General features: G+C 53.0%; 1 long non-coding RNA gene and 2 pseudogenes across 2 annotated transcripts; 1 reads left to right on the forward strand and 2 right to left on the reverse strand.

Moving 5' to 3' along the window:
* The window catches only part of LOC132085559 (zinc finger protein 850-like), a 280,143-nt pseudogene that overhangs the window by 252,417 nt on the left and 10,114 nt on the right, over positions 1–17,612 (forward strand).
* Positions 1–17,612, reverse strand: part of LOC132085560 (zinc finger protein 850-like) — an 84,555-nt pseudogene that overhangs the window by 17,728 nt on the left and 49,215 nt on the right.
* LOC132085621 (uncharacterized) lies at positions 14,215–16,906 on the reverse strand. 2 transcript variants are annotated; one of them, XR_009420246.1, is made up of 3 exons: positions 16,807–16,906; positions 15,791–15,975; positions 14,215–14,596 (listed from the first exon to the last, which is right to left on the reverse strand). It is a non-coding gene; the product is annotated as an uncharacterized LOC132085621 (long non-coding RNA). The 2 variants fall into 2 exon arrangements; XR_009420247.1 differs by lacking the exon at positions 16,807–16,906 and adding an exon at positions 16,428–16,559.

Consider the following 17,612-nt stretch of genomic DNA (forward strand, 5'->3'; position numbering starts at 1 on the left):
AGTGTAAAACACAGGGTTTAGGATTTCAGTACAGGGGGGTCTAAAGAAGTCAGATGGAGGAATTGGGGCGTGTCCTGTCCTTCTTCTTCTTCTTCTTGGCCTCCATCTTCTGTGGTGATGGTGGCACTTTGGGATTGGTTATTACTAAAAGTGCACTGGTTAATAAGGGTAAAAGGTATTGGGGAAAAATTATAAATATTGTATACGTAACTTCAGGTATAAAGATAAGTGACCGCCCCAGGGGCTTGCAGTGTGCCCATGGCTGGCTTGTTGTGCAGACCTCTGTCGGGCTGAAAGAAAATCTTTTAGATAAACAATTAATAAACACCGAGACCGAGACAAGATCAGAAGTCTCTCCTCGTCCTTTGAAGCGTCGGCTCTTCAAGGCCATCCCTGGGCCTTTCCAGGCCACCTAAACAGCCGAGAAAGCGACAGCAGGGTGGTGGCGGCTGTGGGTTTATAGTTATGCACTGCTCGTCAGACCCCTCTATGCTCTTATTGCCGATGGAAACAGAGATCTTCAGTGGACAAAAGGAGCCACACAGGCCTTTCACCAGCTAGAGAGTGTCCTTATGTCAGCTCCAGCCTTGAGACTTCCAGATGTAAGTAAACCATTCTTTCTATTTTTCCATGCAAGGAATTTCCCTGGGAATACTGGCTCAAGACTTGAGTCCATTCCCGAAAGGCAGTTGCTTACTTCTCTAAGCAACCAGATGCAACAGCCAAAGGATGGCCAGGCTGCCTCAGAGGTGTGGCAGCAGTTGTGCTGAATATTCAAGAAGCACCCAAGTCTACCCTAGGAAAAAAATGACTGGGCTAGTGTCCCACACAGTGTCCACAGTACTGGAAGTAAAGGGTGGCCACTGGCTTTCACCACAGAGGTTTCTGAAATACCAGGCCATCACGATAGAGCAAAATGATGTAGAGATAGTGGTGGCTAATATTGTCAACCCAGCTTCTATTCTCAGTGGAATCAAGGAGAAGCAGTACACCATGATTGCCTGGAGTCCATTGAAGCTACCTACTCCAGCTGCCCAGACTTAAAGGACACTCCTTTGGACGATGCAGAGCCCTGGCTCACTGACAGGAGCAGCTACATTGCCAGTGGAAAGCGACATGCAAAGTACACAGTGACTACCTGCAGAGAGGTAATAGAATCTGGACCCTTACCAACAGGTACCTCTGCACAGAAGGCTGAGATAAATGCATGGACCCATGCCTTAGAAACAGCAAAAGGCATTCAGAGTCGTGCATGCGCATGGAGCCATCTGGAAGGAGAGGGGACTGCTGACCTCACAAGGGAAGAAGAGACAAACCGGCTGCTGGAAGCAGTTCAGCTACCTGAAAAAGCATATTAAGGCACACCAGAGAGTGAGCTTAAAATTGGAGGAAAGAAATGAGCTGGCGGATAGAGAGGCAAAGAAAGCAGCAAAGGGTGAGGTAATTATGGACAGATTTTCCTTGAAGGTAAGCCATAATACAATAATACTAATCAAAACAGGCATACAACTACAAGGGGTGTGTCACCCTGGTTTTTTAGGATTTTCTATGCCTTATGATGTTGACATTCTTGTAGTGAACTTTCTCACACTTTCTGTAAATAACTCATTGTTTTGCATTCCTTGATGGAGGAAGAGAAGAGTTGATGGACTGTTGGTTTAACCAGTGTCATTGGAGAGGTGTCACTGTCACCCTCCAATCCGCTGTCACTTTTGTAAAACTATAAATATTGGAGTCAGAAAATAAACTTCCCTTTTTTCCTTCACCTTGAGAACGGTGGTGTGCTTGTGTTCTTTCGTCTCCTACAGCAACATCTGGTGACCGCCCAAGTGCTCCTCACCACCTTTACTGCAATCATGATTAAGGAACAAAGCACCTAGATCCATCATTCCTGAGTGAAGAAGGCTCCTGAGGGACTTTAGAAAGTTACAATGGGTAACAACAAACTGAAATTAAAACTTTCTTGAGAAAATAAATAGAGTGTGAGTAAAATGATAAGCACAGTGTAATAATCCCCCAAAGAACAGAACGACTTGTCGTTGAAATAGATAATCAAGTAGGTGTAGCTTAGAGAGTTGTGGCAGTTATGATTATTGCTGTAACCACAGCTAATGCAGCACCACATCCATATCATGTGTGTGGTAGCTAGGGAAGAGGTGCTGCGGAAGATTCCCGCGATGTCACGGAAAGGCAGGACCCTCTGTTTCCCATAGATAAGACCCCCAGGTACTCATAGATAAGAAACTAACAATAGGAATGTGGCCCCACTAACCAGAAGAATGCTGTCCCACTGAAGTCAGCAACTTTCTATCCCTTACCCAGCACTTTTTCACTCCTTATCCAGTACTTTTCCATTCTCTACTAACTATAGATAAGAAAGACAAACCCCTTTTTGACGTAGAGACCCCTAAGACTATAAGACCCCATGAGAAGAAGTAATAATTGCCTTTTGACCGTCCGTCATATTGATGTCTGCGTGTGTCATTGGCCCGAACGGCCCTGGAGAGAGGGCTGTTGAGCTGTACCTCAGAACCAGGTCGCCCCTGCCTTGATATAGAAGGCAACATTTTGGTGCCGACACCCGGGAAAGCGGCTTGCGCCCGGCGAACGGGGATTCTCCTGGAAAGAGGACGGCGGCTGCGGCAACAGGTCTGACCTCAGCGGGGAGGACGCTCCTGGACCAGCGTGGACAATGGAAGCCATAGTGAAGGTCGTAACAGAGATGCATGCACAATGGGGTATAGAATGTAAAGTTAGGGATTTAACTCTCGCATTATCGAGATTGATTAAGCTTGGGGCTATTGAAAGCCCCGTGGACGTCCTGCATTCGGACGTGTGGGATAATTGTACAAAAGCTCTGGCGGAGGACACTATGTCCTTGGGTTCATGGAAAGCCTTAAAATCGTGGGGCAGAGTTGTCCAGGCTCTGCAAAAAGCTCGACAAGAGCAAGAGACCTGGAAAGCCATGCGAACTTGTTTATTAGCCGTGCCGCAGTTGGGGGTGGGCGCGGCGACACAAACCGCGGAGATGCTTGACCCGGGCGGACGCGCGGAGGCGCGAATGCCAGATCCCGCTCAGCAAGCGGACTCACCATCGGAGGGGGGGGAGCACGCGCGGGCGTTCTGGCAGGGGCTTGCGGAGGAGGCGCAGAACGCGGCCAGAATGTCGGACCCCATAGAGACCGATAAAAAAGCCCCCCCACCATATGCGTTTGAAAACGGCGCCGGACCGCATGGTCAGGGCGAAAAGGAGGAGGAGGGGGGCGGAAACGCAGTCAGCCCGCCTAACAATGCATGCGCGGGCGAGCGGGGAGATGGGGCGGCCCCCGCGGAGGCGCGTAAGACCAATCAGAGCGCTTTACTCAAATTAAGTCCTTGTAGGGCAAGGACCTCCCCCAGCTGGAGGCGGGGGGACCCCAGGGGGAGGGAACGGCCCGACCCCCGCAAGAAGGGGCGGGGTCGGAGCCCGAGGAAAAGGCAGAACAGCCCGGAAGCGTCTCTTTACTCGACTTCCGGCTCGGACTCGGACTCGAGCTCTGAGCCCGAGATAGGGTCGGAGGATTCCGACTCAGATTCTAGCTTTAACAGAGAGAGAGCAGCGGCATGTAAGGTCACTAGCCACAGTGCTCCTGCATGGGTGAAGAGGTTACCAGAGAAAAACTGAACCCCGCTTACAAACTGGCGGAAAATAAAAATGGCTTGCGCAGAATGGGCTCCGTCTGCCACTCTGGTGTTCCCGGTCCGTGTGGGGGGCCAGGCGGAAACCAAAGGACTTATTCACCGGTCAATCCGAAAGATGTGCAGGCAATTGTTAAAGCGATTGCGGATAAGGGAATTAATTCTGCCATGGTTTGCACACTTATTGACGGCCTTTTTGGTGGGGACGACATGCTTCCCTTTGATATTAAGCAGACGTGTAGAATGATATTTGATGGTGCAGGGATGATCGTTTTTAAACAAGAATGGGAGGATAATTGCATTAAACAGCTAGCCTTGGTAATGGGGGCAGACCATCCACTGCATGGCTCCAGCATACAGAGGCTAATGGGCACAGACCCCACTATGATCACCCCCCCAGCAACAGGCTGAGGGGTTGCGGGCCCATGAGGTTATGACAACAACTCGTGCTGCCCGAGAAGCCATCCGTGATGCTTCTAAAGTGGTAGCTAAACCATCTCCGTGGTCTTCCATAAAACAGGGTGAGAGTGAGAGCTTCACTCAGTTTGGAGTGAAGGACAAACTTCAGGCCGCATTAGATTCCTCTGCGTTAGCCTCAGAGGCGAAGGGTCCCGTGCTGGCAGAGTGCCTACGCCAGCAATGCAACTCAGCCACCAAAGACATTTTAAGGTCACTGCCACAGGGGTCTAATATAGCTGCCATGATCAGACACGTTGCAAAGGAGGAACATCTAGTTCCCATCCAAGCAGCAGTCCACACTGCAAGAACCAGTGTGATGGTGTGCCTTAAGTGCGGCCAGGCAGGCCACTTGGCAGCAAACTGCCCCCAGCCAAGGCGCGCCTATCAGCAGCTGCTCCACCACGCCAAGGGGGAGGTAGGGGGCCATGCTGGGGGTGTGGAAGGAAGGGGCATTTAGCTAAGGAATGCAGATCCAGGCCCCAGGGAAACGGGAGAGGGAGGGGGCACCTGGGCCGCAGCCAGCCCCCTCCCACCTGGAATATGCAGCGGCCCAGCTACAGCAACCCCCAGTGGGGCAGGGGACCCTCATACCCTATGCCCCCACAGGGAGCAGTCAACTTTGCATCCCCCCCAGCAATACAATGGCAGAGTTGCGCAGCACCCTCAATACCTTCGCAGCCCCCACTGCCACAAGCCGTGCCGGTGTCACAGGAACAGCAGGGGATGCCCCAGAGCGGGATCCCTGGGTGGCCTTGATCATGAAAATAGGGAAGGAGCCCCTGATGGTGTGGGGGACATGCCACCTTTACGGCAGCCAGGATCCCCACATCATAGGGTTTCAGTTTTGGGCGGACACGGGATCAGACTGCACAATTTTTCCAAAAGCACATTGGCCCGGGCATTGGCAATTAAAAGAAGTCCCCCCAGTGAACGGAGTGGGGGGGCAGTCCAGGGCATGGAAAAGCACCCAGCTGGTGGCTATAACACTACACACGAAAAAGGGACCAGAACGGACAGTAGCTATCTACCCCTATATTTTGCAAAATTCTCCACCCCTGTTAGGAAGGGACGTCCTTTCCATGCTCGGATTTCGGATTACAAATTTATCCTGAGGGCCACTGCCGTACACCCTCCGCTGCCAATCAAATTGACTTGGAAATCATCAGACCCTGTATGGGTGGAACAGTGGCCCCTGACAGAGCCTCGAAAGGCAGCCTTGCTGGAAGTGGTCGACCGCGAGCTGCAAAAGGGTCACATAGAACCCTCCACCAGCCCATGGAACACCCCTGTATTCGTGATCCCCAAAAGGTCCGGACAAGGCTATCGTCTCGTCCACGACCTGAGAGAGGTGAACAAGACGATCCGACCCCTGGGTCCAGTCCAGACACTGCTACCCGCGAATTCAGCCATTCCTGCAGGGCAGCCGTGTGCAGTGCTGGATATCAAGGACTGTTTCTTTTCAATACCTCTGCACCCTGAGGACAGAGAACGATTCGCCTTTTCCGTGGCGTTTCGAAACGGCGAGCAGCCTAAACTTCGCTTCCAATGGAGAGTACTTCCACAAGGCCTGGTCGACAGCCCGACCATATGCTAGATCACCGTGGACAAAGCACTGATGCCAGTCCGACACTCCAATCCCACCACAACCATCATCCAGTACATGGACGACATCCTGGTCGCAGCACCATTGACAAGCCAAGTAGATGACCTGGTGTCCACAATCACGGAGACCCTTCAGGCCAACGGCTTCGAGATCGCGAGCGCAAAAATCAAGAGAGGACCCTGCGTGACCTTCCTGGGAGTAGGGATCACAAGCTCCTACGTGACACCTCCTGAGATGAAGATCAACCGAGACGTCGAGACGCTCCACGACGTGCAACGCCTGGTGGGATCCCTGCAGTGGCTTCGCAATATCGTCCTGATTCCTCCCGAGGTCATGGACCCTCTGTACGACCTCCTGAAAGGGAAGAACCCTTGGGATCCCAAGGTGCTGACGCCGCAAGAAACGAGCTCCCTCGACTTCATCAAAAGCCAGATGTCCACTGGCACGCTTGCCAGGTGGAACCCAGCCATGCCACTGGACCTGTACGTCCACTTTACACCGAAGGGGGGAGTGGGAGCACTGGCCCAAGGACTCGCTGAAAAGGCCCAACCGATCCAATGGGTGGTCCTCGGAAGACCCGCTTGTGCATTTTCCCCAGGAATCGAATGCATCGCCAGCCTCATCATGAAAGGCAGGAGACTTGCCTTGAAAAACCTAGGGACCGAGCCGACAAGCATCCACCTTCCGTTTTGCAAGCAGCCGACCTCGGAGTCAGCCACAATATCGGAGTACCTGGCCCTTGCTCTCTCCAGCTTCGGAGGAGAAATCTCCTACTCCTCCAAGCCACCCTGGACTAAGCTGCTGACCGTAGTCGACATGGACATGCCACCGAAGGTCAAGGACAGACCGCAGCCAGGACCAACGGTCTTCACAGATGCTTCCTCCACAACTTCAACCGCAGCAGCAGTGTGGCAGGCAGGAGAGCAATGGCACTGCATCAAAGCGTGTGACCCCACACTGTCAGTGCAACAGCTGGAGGCAGCAGCAGTGGTTTTGGCATGCGGACTCTTCCAAGACGAACACCTCAACATTGTAACGGACTCTATATTCGTGGCAAGGCTCTGCCTAGCCATGGCAGGACTAGGAGTGTCAACATCAGCAGCAGCCCTAATGCTGGAAGAAGCACTCTCCTCACGACAGGGCACCGTGTCAGTCATCCACATCAACAGCCATGACCCAGTCAAAGGTTACTTCCAGATCGGCAACGACAAAGCGGACGCCGCAGCAAAAGGCGTTTGGACCTTGCAAAGAGCTCGTCAACTGCACGAGTCGCTCCACATCAGAGTCAAAGCACTGGCGAAGAGATGCGGAATCTCGACGGCGGACGCAAAACATGTGGTAGCCACCTGCCCTTACTGCCAGAAGTCACCCCTTTGGACCTACGGGGTCAACCCGAGAGGTCTCAAGCCCTCAGAGATCTGGCAGTCGGACTTCACCTGGTGCGAACTGATGAAGCCTCGAGCATGGCTTGCAGTGACAGTAGATACTTATAGCGGAACGATCATAGCCACACAGCACTCCAAAACTAACTCCAAAGCCACAATTCAGCACTGGCTGACAGCCATGGCTTGGCTTGGTATCCCCAAGCAGATCAAAACGGACAATGGCTCCAATTTCACCTCCAAACAAGTACAGGAATTCACCTCGAAATGGGGCATCACGTTAGTGCAAGGCATCCCATACAACAGTACCGGGCAGGCCATAGTTGAGAGAGCGAACCAAACCCTGAAAACCAAGCTAGAAGTGTTGGCAAAAGCAGAGGGCTTTGCCAATGCCATTCCCCCAGGAGATCAGGCATGTATGCTGGCAACCGCTTTGCTGGCACTGAATCAATTCCCTAGGGGAGATGAAACAAACAGTCCTGTCCAAAAACACTGGGCCACTTGAGCGCTAGAAGAGGGCCCACAGGTGGTAATCAGAAATGAGCTAGGCGAGTAGGAACGGGGTTGGAGGCTGATACTCACGGGGAGAGGGTATGCGGCTGTCAAAAAGGACGGCAAAATCAGGTGGTGTCCACTTAAGTCGATTAAACCGGACCTTCATAGCGAGCAGAATGAGACTGACGAGAATTGCGAGTCTTTGTTTACAGGACCTGCTCGTGGGACGTGCTCGTGACGCGTACATCCCGGTTCCAGACGAAAGTGACAGACCACCAAGCCGTCAGGCAGAACCCGAGAGACCCGCACGGGTGAGACCCAAGCACCAAGGGTGTTTCTGTGTGATTTTGCTGTTGGGGCTTGTCGCCAGAGGGCAAGCCAGCCCAGACCACGACCCCCATCGGCCATTCAGGTGGGTCATGCGACACCTTAGTAGTGGCAAAGCACTCAGAGAAATCACCACTCCAAACACCCCATCCTTCGTGCTCCGCATCACCAACCTGTTTCCAGGACAGCCAAGGGTAAACCCCTATTCCACACACGTCACACACTCGTACTTATCCTACTGGTGCCCAGCTTCAAACCCTGGGAAAAGCTACTGCAATTACCCAGGGTGGGGATATTGTGGGCACTGGGGCTGCGAAACCATAGTTACAGATGCCAGACCGTCGGGGCCTGGGTGGGATCCACAAGAGCCAGACAAATTCTTACAGTTCACCTGGGCACCCAGCGGCTGCAAAATACCCTTCTTCTCCCACGGAAACTTCCATCGAAACCAACATAAAGTCCCTAGTTTTCGGGCGTGCACAGATTATAACATGACGGTCTTGCAGCCAGATCACCCTAGCTGGGCCACAGGCAAATCGTGGATAGTGGTCCTTCAAGGATCAAAAGAGAGGGTGAACGTGCAAATTATCAGGCTCCAACCGTCGGTACCCCGAGCGGTCGGACCCAACAAAGTGATTAAAAGTGTGCCGAAAGGGAGAAATTTAACCTACCCCAAAACCTTACCCACAGGGGTCAGCAATGTCCCGACCGGTCAAGTGGAAACCTTTCAGATGAGCCGCTTAACCGAGTCAGACTCAAACCCAATCCTTCGTATGTTAGAAGCTACCTTTGTATCCCTGAACGAATCCAACCCTAACCTAACCGAATCCTGCTGGCTTTGTTACGATGTCAAACCCCCCTTTTACGAAGGAGTCGCTTTAAACACTCCCTTCAGTTATTCCTCAGCCGACGCCCCTCACCAGTGCAGATGGGATACCCCTCGCAAAGGAATCACCCTGAGTCAAGTCACAGGCCGAGGCAGATGCTTTGGCAATGCAGCCCTAGCTAAGCGGGGAGGCAACATCTGCACCAAAATAGTCAAGCCTAACAGGAAAAACAACAAGTGGGTAGTCCCATCCACATCGGGGATGTGGGTTTGCCAGAGATCCGGAGTGAGTCCTTGTGTGTTCCTTCCCAAATTCAATGACTCTAACAACTTCTGTGTCCAAGTTCTGATTGTTCCTAGGGTCCTGTACCACTCAGACGAAGAAATGTACCATCTTCTTGAGGGACCCAGCCGGATCCACAAAAGAGAAATAATGACAGGTATAACTATTGCAATGCTGCTCGGCCTGGGAGCAGCCGGAACGGCCACAGGTGTCTCAGCCTTGGCGACACAGAACCATGGATTGTCCCAGCTGCAGGCAACGATTGACGAGGACCTGCAGAGGATCGAGAAATCCATCTCCTTTCTAGAGAAGTCAGTCTCCTCACTCTCGGAAGTGGTCTTGCAGAACAGGCGAGGCTTAGACCTCCTGTTCATGCAGCAAGAGGGCCTGTGTGCCGCCTTGAAAGAGGAGTGCTGTTTCTATGCAGACCACACGGGAGTCGTGAGAGACTCCATGGCAGAACTCCGGAACCGACTGGCTCAGAGACAGAAAGACAGAGAAGCCCAACAGGGCTGGTACGAGTCCTGGTTCAATCAATCACCATGGCTAACCACTCTGATTTCTGCCCTGATAGGTCCATTGGCGATGCTGTTCCTAACAGTCACCTTCGGACCATGCCTGCTGAACAAGCTGGTCTTGTTCGTTCAGAGCCGCCTGGAACGGGCCAACATCCTGTTCATAGGGCGACGACAATTGCTGTGAATTCAACCAGGGAATTCAACCAAAGAACACTGCCAGTCACAAGATTTTCCAAACTTGTCTGGCAAAAGCTTACTCAGGTCTCCCAAAACCCCTTTCCCTTGTTAAGTTACAACCTCATACCTCATTTCAGCACCTATGTACATGACTACCTCGTTCATTTGTGAAAAGCGGGGGGGAGATGTGGTAGCTAAGGAAGAGGCGCTGCGGAAGATTGTCGCGATGTTACGGAAAGCCAGGACCCTCTTTTTCCCATAGATAAGACCCCCAGGTACTCATAGATAAGAAACTAACAATAGGAATGTGGCCCCACTAACCAGAAGAATGCTGTCCCACTGAAGTCAGCAACTTTCTATCCCTTACCCAGCACTTTTTCACTCCTTATCCAGTACTTTTCCATTCTCTACTAACTATAGATAAGAAAGACAAACCCCTTTTTGACATAGAGACCCCTAAGACTATAAGACCCCATGAGAAGAAGTAATAATTGCCTTTTGACCGTCCATCATATTGACGTCTGCATGTGTCATTGGCCCGAACGGCCCTGTAGAGAGGGCTGTCGAGCTGTACCTCAGAACCAGGTCGCCTGCCTTGATATAGAAGGCAACACATGTGACCAGTATATAAGTGCCAAGGGAAAGCCTATGATTTTTAACTCCCAAAAGTCTCTGGGTCAAATGCTAAAAATAACAAATGCAACTGTGTAAGAAAGAAGAAATGGTTGGGGATGTAAATCTGTGTTTGTCCAAGACAGATTCCATGAATCTCATCAAGAATTCTAAATACCGTGACAAATGCTTAACTAACTGCTCTGAGTTAAGACTTAGATACAAAGCAAAGTATTTATCACTTTGAAATGCATCCCATTAACCAGATAACCTTGCCTGTGTGTACAAAACAAAGTTGTATCTGCCTCAGAACAGCATGCCCCACCATAATAGTAGATGAGATCACAGTGAAGGACACTCAATTTAACTTGTGCATTTGTAACTTTGTCAAAATCAAAGGATGCACTTTTTCCGATCAGGCACCTGTCGTATCATACCAACATAGAAAGGCAAATTTTATCACTGTCCAAGAAATATTGTCTGTGCCCATAGGGATGAACTTAACTTTGGTTACCCAATTGTTAAAACATTATGAATTCAAGAAAATTCTTAAAAAAGTTAAAGATAAAAGGAAAAGAACTTTGATTACAATACACCATGACACAGAGACTACACGGAAAGTATTTAAAAGATTGGAAAAAGGCCCATCCCATCATTAGTGGGATGTGCTTTGTGAGCAGTCTCCAATGGCAGCTGACTTGCTCAGTACCTTCATTCATCCAATTAGTGTTTTACTTCTCTTGGTTAGTATAAGTTTGATTTTGTCTATTACAGTACTTATTTAGAATTAGAGACTGTTGCAGCAAGTAGCAGCTTTAACTTCAATATTGAGAACATATGGTACGGTTTTAAGAAACACTTACCACATAAGTTGGCTCAATAAAGAAGAACCTATATGTTAGTAAAAGAATTTACCAACCTTGAAGAAGGAGTAGGGATTGAATTATGATTTAAAAAATTTAAGATTTTAACTGAGGGTTAGAACCAATTCATATTGAAGTCAGATACACCAACAACTGGTTAATGATTATTAGATGCTTAAGTTGAAGCTAATTGTTACATTATGAGCTCATTTGTAGAAGGAAGAGGAGCAAGTGAACCATTACAGGAACATATTGAAACCAGCAGAACAATGCCCAGCACCTGGACTCTGTGTCAATCCATCACGAAGCAGGGGGCCTTGGATTGTGCCAGAGGGTCACAGAGATCTGATGAAGACCTTCCTGACTTCATCCCAGGGACCACTGACCCAGTTTGGGACCACTGACCCAATTCAAGAGAAGAATTGCGCACACGTGAAGGACTAATAACCTCATTTTAATACAAAGCGGGGGTGGGAGGTGCTGGGGTTATGCATATGTATTATTTTGGGAAATAAACAGAAGGCAAAAATCCTTGTGTGGTGCAGTCACGCATTTCAAGGATGACCCCTTCCAGGCCACCCACCAGAGTAATAAACATACCACTTTCTAACTTTAACTAGTTAGAGAGTCTTTGTCCCTGATTTTCAGTTTTAATGATTAAGTGACAATGCTATAGACCCAGAACTGACTACATCTGGGACTGCACAAAAGATTATGTGCATACAAAATAATAAGAAAGGCCACTTGGAAGAAGTAAAAATTATTTATGAAAAAAAAAGCAAATAATGGAGGATAGAAAAAAAGAAATACTGCTCAAGCCAAATTATTTGTAAAAAGGGAAGAGGAAAGATTATTATAGGTGCTTATTATATTGTTATATTAAGAGGAATTTTATATGTACAATGTTAAAATAACTATGCTTTTATTTCTGCTGTTAATAAAAACTTAGACATGGAAGTAGTGGTACCTGATCTAGTCAGGAGTGAACTGTCTGCTTGGTCAGGATAACATCCAGTGAACACCATGAGCACCCTGCTAATGATGTGCCAACTATCAGCATCTGCCGTAAGGCCCAGAGTGGAAGTGATCAAGAGAGGGAACCAAAACCACAGCCAAGAAACACACATGCTCTAAAAAGGCAGAGCTGAGGAGGAGCCATGCTAAACAGTTCCTGGAATATGTAAACTAGATGGTGGATATGCATAAGAGTATGAATATGCAACAGGCTGATGTAATAGAAATGGTATAAAAAGGGTGTTTCCCAAACTAGCAGGGGTGCTCTTGGCTTAGTACCAAGATGCACTGAGCCGTAATTTTTGTTTTACTGTCTCTGTCTCCTACTGTCCTTTATTAAAGTTTTAAATTTTAACAGGAAATTGAACCGTGTTTTTCACAAGGGAAGATGGAATCTTAACGTGTATCGGTCCCTGGTTGCCAACTGCTGGTCGTAGTGGGGATTGTAAAACCGGTTCTTTTCTCATTTTTTAGCTTGTACGTTTCACTATGGGGCTACACTCTTTGACGGCTTTTCTCACGATCTTTGCCCTCCTTCGCTTGCTCAAGGCTGCAATGAGTTCATCAATTTCACCTTCCCCGGTAGCTGCTGGAGCAGGAGCTCTCTGGTTCGGCTGACCCTGTTGTACCATATAATCTATTTTGCCGACCCCCGATCCTAGGGAGCCCCACGCGGGATTTGCTGCGTCTTTTAACCCGGGCTGCGCGTCCGCCCGCGCCGGTGACATCATCCCCCGAAGCCGCTCCCCGGCGTTCAGGGTTGCCATGGAAACTGACAGGGCTGGGAGCGGAGAGACCCCGCCCCCATGGGAGGTTCCCTCTCCGCCCTCCCGGCACAAGGCTCCGCCCCCGGCTCCTCCTCCTGGCCCGGGGCCGGCGCCATCCCTGCCTGGCCGCGCTCGCCTTTCTCCTCCTTCCCCGCTGGGCCCGGTCTGAGCTGCGCCTCCCCCGCTCCCCGATCGTGTCGGCGGTGGCGGCGGCAGCGGCGGGGGGGCGGTGGCGGCGGCGGGGGCGCGCCTTGGCCCGGACCCGACCGACCCCACCCTCAGGGCGGGAGAGACTCGATCTGAACCTTCTTCCTCCCTTGTTTTACTTTTCTTTGCCAATATTGGCTCTTTTTTCCCTTTTCTCCCCTTTTCCCTTTCAGACTAAGGTTTGCTCTTCCTTTTGCTTTGCTGCTGGGCTCCGCTGACATGCTGGCACCATAAAGAGCCTCGCATACTCCAGCTCACCTGAGCACCCTGAGGATTTATCCTCACGTCTACGGGAAATCAAACTTGATATTAATCTCTTATCCCAACTACCAAACTGGGGCCTCGTCTGATTGTCCTCTAGCGCCTCTATACCGTGACCAGATCTTTTCTGAGTCCAATAAGTTTGCATTTGAAAAACAAGGCTCCCCCCGGTAAGGGATCCCCAGTTTGTCAGTGCTAATCTCAGGGGACTGTCTCTCGGGATATTATCACTACAGCACTCGCAGCAGAATATACACACGGAATTTTAACAGCTCTGAGCAGAAATTTAAAGAACCAACGAGAGAGAGAAAGAGCGAGATTCCGATCGCGGCGCTCCGGAGCGGCGCTGCGGGAACGATCCCTGCTCCAGCACTGCCGGCCCCAGGCCAAGCCCAGCCCCGCAATCCAACCCCGCTGCTCACAGCGCCCGCCCTCCCCGGCCCGGGGCACAGCGAGCCCCGCACCCGCTGCGCCCCCGAGCACAAAACGCCCCTTCCCACCGCGCTCACCCGATAAACACAGCGCCCCTGCAGCCGCTCACGCCTCTCTCGCTCCTCCCGAGCTTCTCGGCCTCCCGCACCCTCTGCCCCGCACCTGGGCCCCGCCAGTGCCGCGGGCTGGCGGCAGCAGCTGCACCTTCCTCTGCCTCTGCTCCAGCCCTGCCCAGGTGCCTCGGCTCCCTTCGTGCTCGCCACAAACTGAGGCCTTCACAAGGCTGACCTAGAACAGAGGCCAGACACGGTTACACAATAAAGCAGGCATTTGTTAAAAGGCCTCCGTGGATACACCTTGGGCAGAACAAGAGCCCAGCCAGGGCTACGCCCAAGATGCACCAAAATGGCCACAAAATGGACGGCCGGTCACGAGGTCTGTCACTTTTATAAGTTCTGCTCCATTTGCATATTGGAGTTAATTGTCCAATTATGTCTTTAGATGATGAAGTCCCATCCTTCTTGTTTTTCTCTCTTCAGTGCCTGTTGTTTATGCTCTTGGGCCTGAGGTTTGGATTATTTGTCCTTGGGTACCCAGCTAGAGCAGGAATTGTTTTGTCTCCCTGCTCTGTGAACAGAGCTCAGCATCCCTTAATATGAAGCCCAGACCCACAGAGTAAAGCAGCACAGAATCTGAAAAACAGAAAAGCCAAAACCTGAGGCATCAAATCCATGAGAGCCCCCCACACACTCACCACGCCTCCCCCTCGGCACCCCCCAGGCCCTCCCCATTGATTGAAGCTCCCAAAATGCTCCCAGGCCTGAGCCCCTCAGCCCCCCTGAACCCCCGGCCCATGTTCTCAGCTGGGAAACCCCAAATCTTTGGGAATTCTCAACTGGGATTACCCAATTCCCTGGAAACCTCACCTGGGACCCCCAAAACCTCACCTGGGACCTCCAAACCTTCCAGGATCCCCCCAACCCCCCCAGGACCCTCCAAACTTTATCTGGGATTTCCCCAAACTCCCCCGGGAGCCCCCAAACTCCACCTGGGACCCCCCAAACGCCCCAAAATACTGGTGACAGTGGGACAGAACTGGGGCATTGGGTTGCTGACACTGGAATGCAACAGGGGACACCGGGTTGGTGGCACTGGAATGATGACACAGGGGTGGTGGCACTGGGACAGCCTTAGGGACACTGGGGTGGTGACAGTGGGATAGAACTGGTGGCACTGGGGTGGAATTGGTGGCACTGGGCTGGTGGCACTGGGGTGGAATTGGTGGCACTGGGATGGAACTGGGGACACTGGGACAGGACTGGTAGCAGTGGCACAGGGACACAGGGATTGAACTGGGCTGGGGGACACTGGACAGGTGGCACTGGGCTGGTGGCACTGCCGTGTCCCTGGTGCCACCTGTCCAGTGTCCCCATGTCCCTGCAGTGTCCCTGCGGGTGGCCGAGGATGGTCACCTGTTGCTGGCCCTGGCCATGGTGGCTGTTGCCTGGCTGGCAGCCACCATGGCCTCTCTCCTCACCTGGGCTCCATGCCCGGCCACCACCTCGGCCCCCTCCTCCCCGCCCAGGGCCTGACCCAGCTCCACCATGTTTTTCTGAGCTGTCCCATCATGGGCAGCCACGTCCTGCAGCTCCCTGGCCCGGGTAGTAGACGCCTCAGCAGCCACCTCCCTCCCGGTGTTGCGGAGCTCAGAGGCCTTCCTGGCCAGCTCGGTCCAGCTGTCCACAAATGCAGTCACCAACCCCTGCCACTTGCTGCCCATCATTGTCACACGGTTCTGGGAGATCCATGGCATGCTCTTGCAGGCAGCCAGGGCTTGGCTCAGGGAGGTGACAGGGTCATCATCATTCACAGTGACATTCTGGTACCTCCAGGTGTCATCAATACAGTACAGGGTGGTCCAGAGCTCATTGGTGAATTCCTCCAGGTCCCACTACAGGCGCAACGGGGACACGAGCAGCAGCATCTCCTCGTCCCGACAGGGCAGGGTGGCCAGCAGCTCACCCAGGATGGCCACCATAGTGACCTGCGGCTGCAGCAGGGCGGGGGACAGCTGGGGAGGGGACAGGGGAGGTGTCAGGGACCTGGTGGCACTTAGAGCTTCCTGGGGTGGCCTGGCCACCACCTCGGCCCCCTCCTCCCCACCCAGGGCCTGACCCAGCTCCACCATGTTTTCCTGAGCTGTCCAATAATGGGCAGTCTTGGCCTGCAGCTCCCTGGCCCGGGCAGTGGCGGTGGCCACCATGTCGGCTGCCTTGGGGGCCAAATCCCTGCAGGCATTGGGGAGCTTGGTGGCCATCCTGGCCAGCTGGGCCCAGCTGTCCTTGAGTGCAGCCGCTGACCGCTGCCACTCCCAGGCCACCATTTGCACATTGAACCTGCTGGTCCATGGGGTGCTCTTGTAGGCGGCCAGGGCCTGGCTCAGGGAGTCGGGAGGGTCATCACCATCAGAGGTGAAAGGGTCATCATCATTGTAGGTGACATTGCGGTGCCTCCAGGTCTCACCAGTGCACAGGCTGTCGCGCAGCACATTGGTGAAGTCCATCAGGTCCCAGTACAGGTGCAATGGGGACACGAGCAGAGTCATCTCGTGCAGGCTGGGCAGGGTGTCCAGCAGCTCACCCAGGATGGCCACCACGGTGACCTCTGGCTGCAGCAGGGCCGGGGACAGGTGGGGAGGGGACAGGGGAGGTGTCAGGGACCTAGTGGCACTTACGGCCTCCTGCGATGACCACTGTGCCCTCCCGGGCTCCCCTTTGTCCCCTCCCTGGAGGGCTCTGCTGTCCCCTCTGTCCCTCTGTCAACCCCCCGACCCCTCTACTACCCCGCACTGTCGCTCGCGTGTGCTCCCCATTCCCCACTGCCCCCTCCCCCACCGTCGCACCTCTTGGGGCTCCATGCTCACTGGGGACACCCTGGGGACGCTCCGCTGGCGAAGGAGCCCCGGCACCAGCTCCGGTCCCGGCCCAGAACAGGCCCCGGGGTCGGCGCCGGGAAAAGGCGGAGCCGCCTCAGGAGGGGCCGGAAAAGGGGTTGGGCGAGGTGACGTCACCGCCCGCCCTTTCCAGTACCGCCCCTATCCATGGAAAGCGCCTGGATTTGGCCGTTTTGGTTGAATCCCAGGGGATTTAGGCTCAGTAGAAGGGGATTTAGGCTCCATCCCCAGGGGATTTAGGTTCCATCCCACCATTTCTAGGCGGATTCATTCCGCCGTTCCCGGTTGGATTTACGAGGGAACGTGGAGCGCTCTGAGGAGCCCACAGAGTTACCCTCAACAAACAGGGCCGCGCTGCTTCTCTCGCGAAACGTCTACCGAGAAGCCCCAAAGGCGGCGCGGACCAATCAGAAGCCGCGCTGGCCAGAAGTACTGGCAGAAGTTCCCGTTGCTTCGGCGTCGGCAGCTGCTTCCGGCGAATCCGCGGTGCATTGTGGGCATTGTGGTCCCCGTGGGGCCCAGCGCCGGCGGCGGAGCGGGGCTGAGGCCGCGGGCGGGGGAGGGGGCGGGGCGGGAATTTGGGTGCGCCGAGGGAGCCCCGGGACCCCCCCCGGCAGCGCGGGATGGGCGACAGCGACCGCGGTCAGCACCGGGAGCGGGGAGAGGGGGAGGGGCGATGAGGGGGGGTTTGGAGGGGTTATGAAAGGATCGGGAGAGACTGAGGGAGAACTGGGGGTCCTGAGGGCATGTGGGGT

The sequence above is a fragment of the Ammospiza nelsoni genome, chromosome 31 (assembly GCF_027579445.1).
Source record: "Ammospiza nelsoni isolate bAmmNel1 chromosome 31, bAmmNel1.pri, whole genome shotgun sequence".
In the NCBI taxonomy this organism is placed as follows: Eukaryota; Metazoa; Chordata; class Aves; order Passeriformes; family Passerellidae; genus Ammospiza; species Ammospiza nelsoni.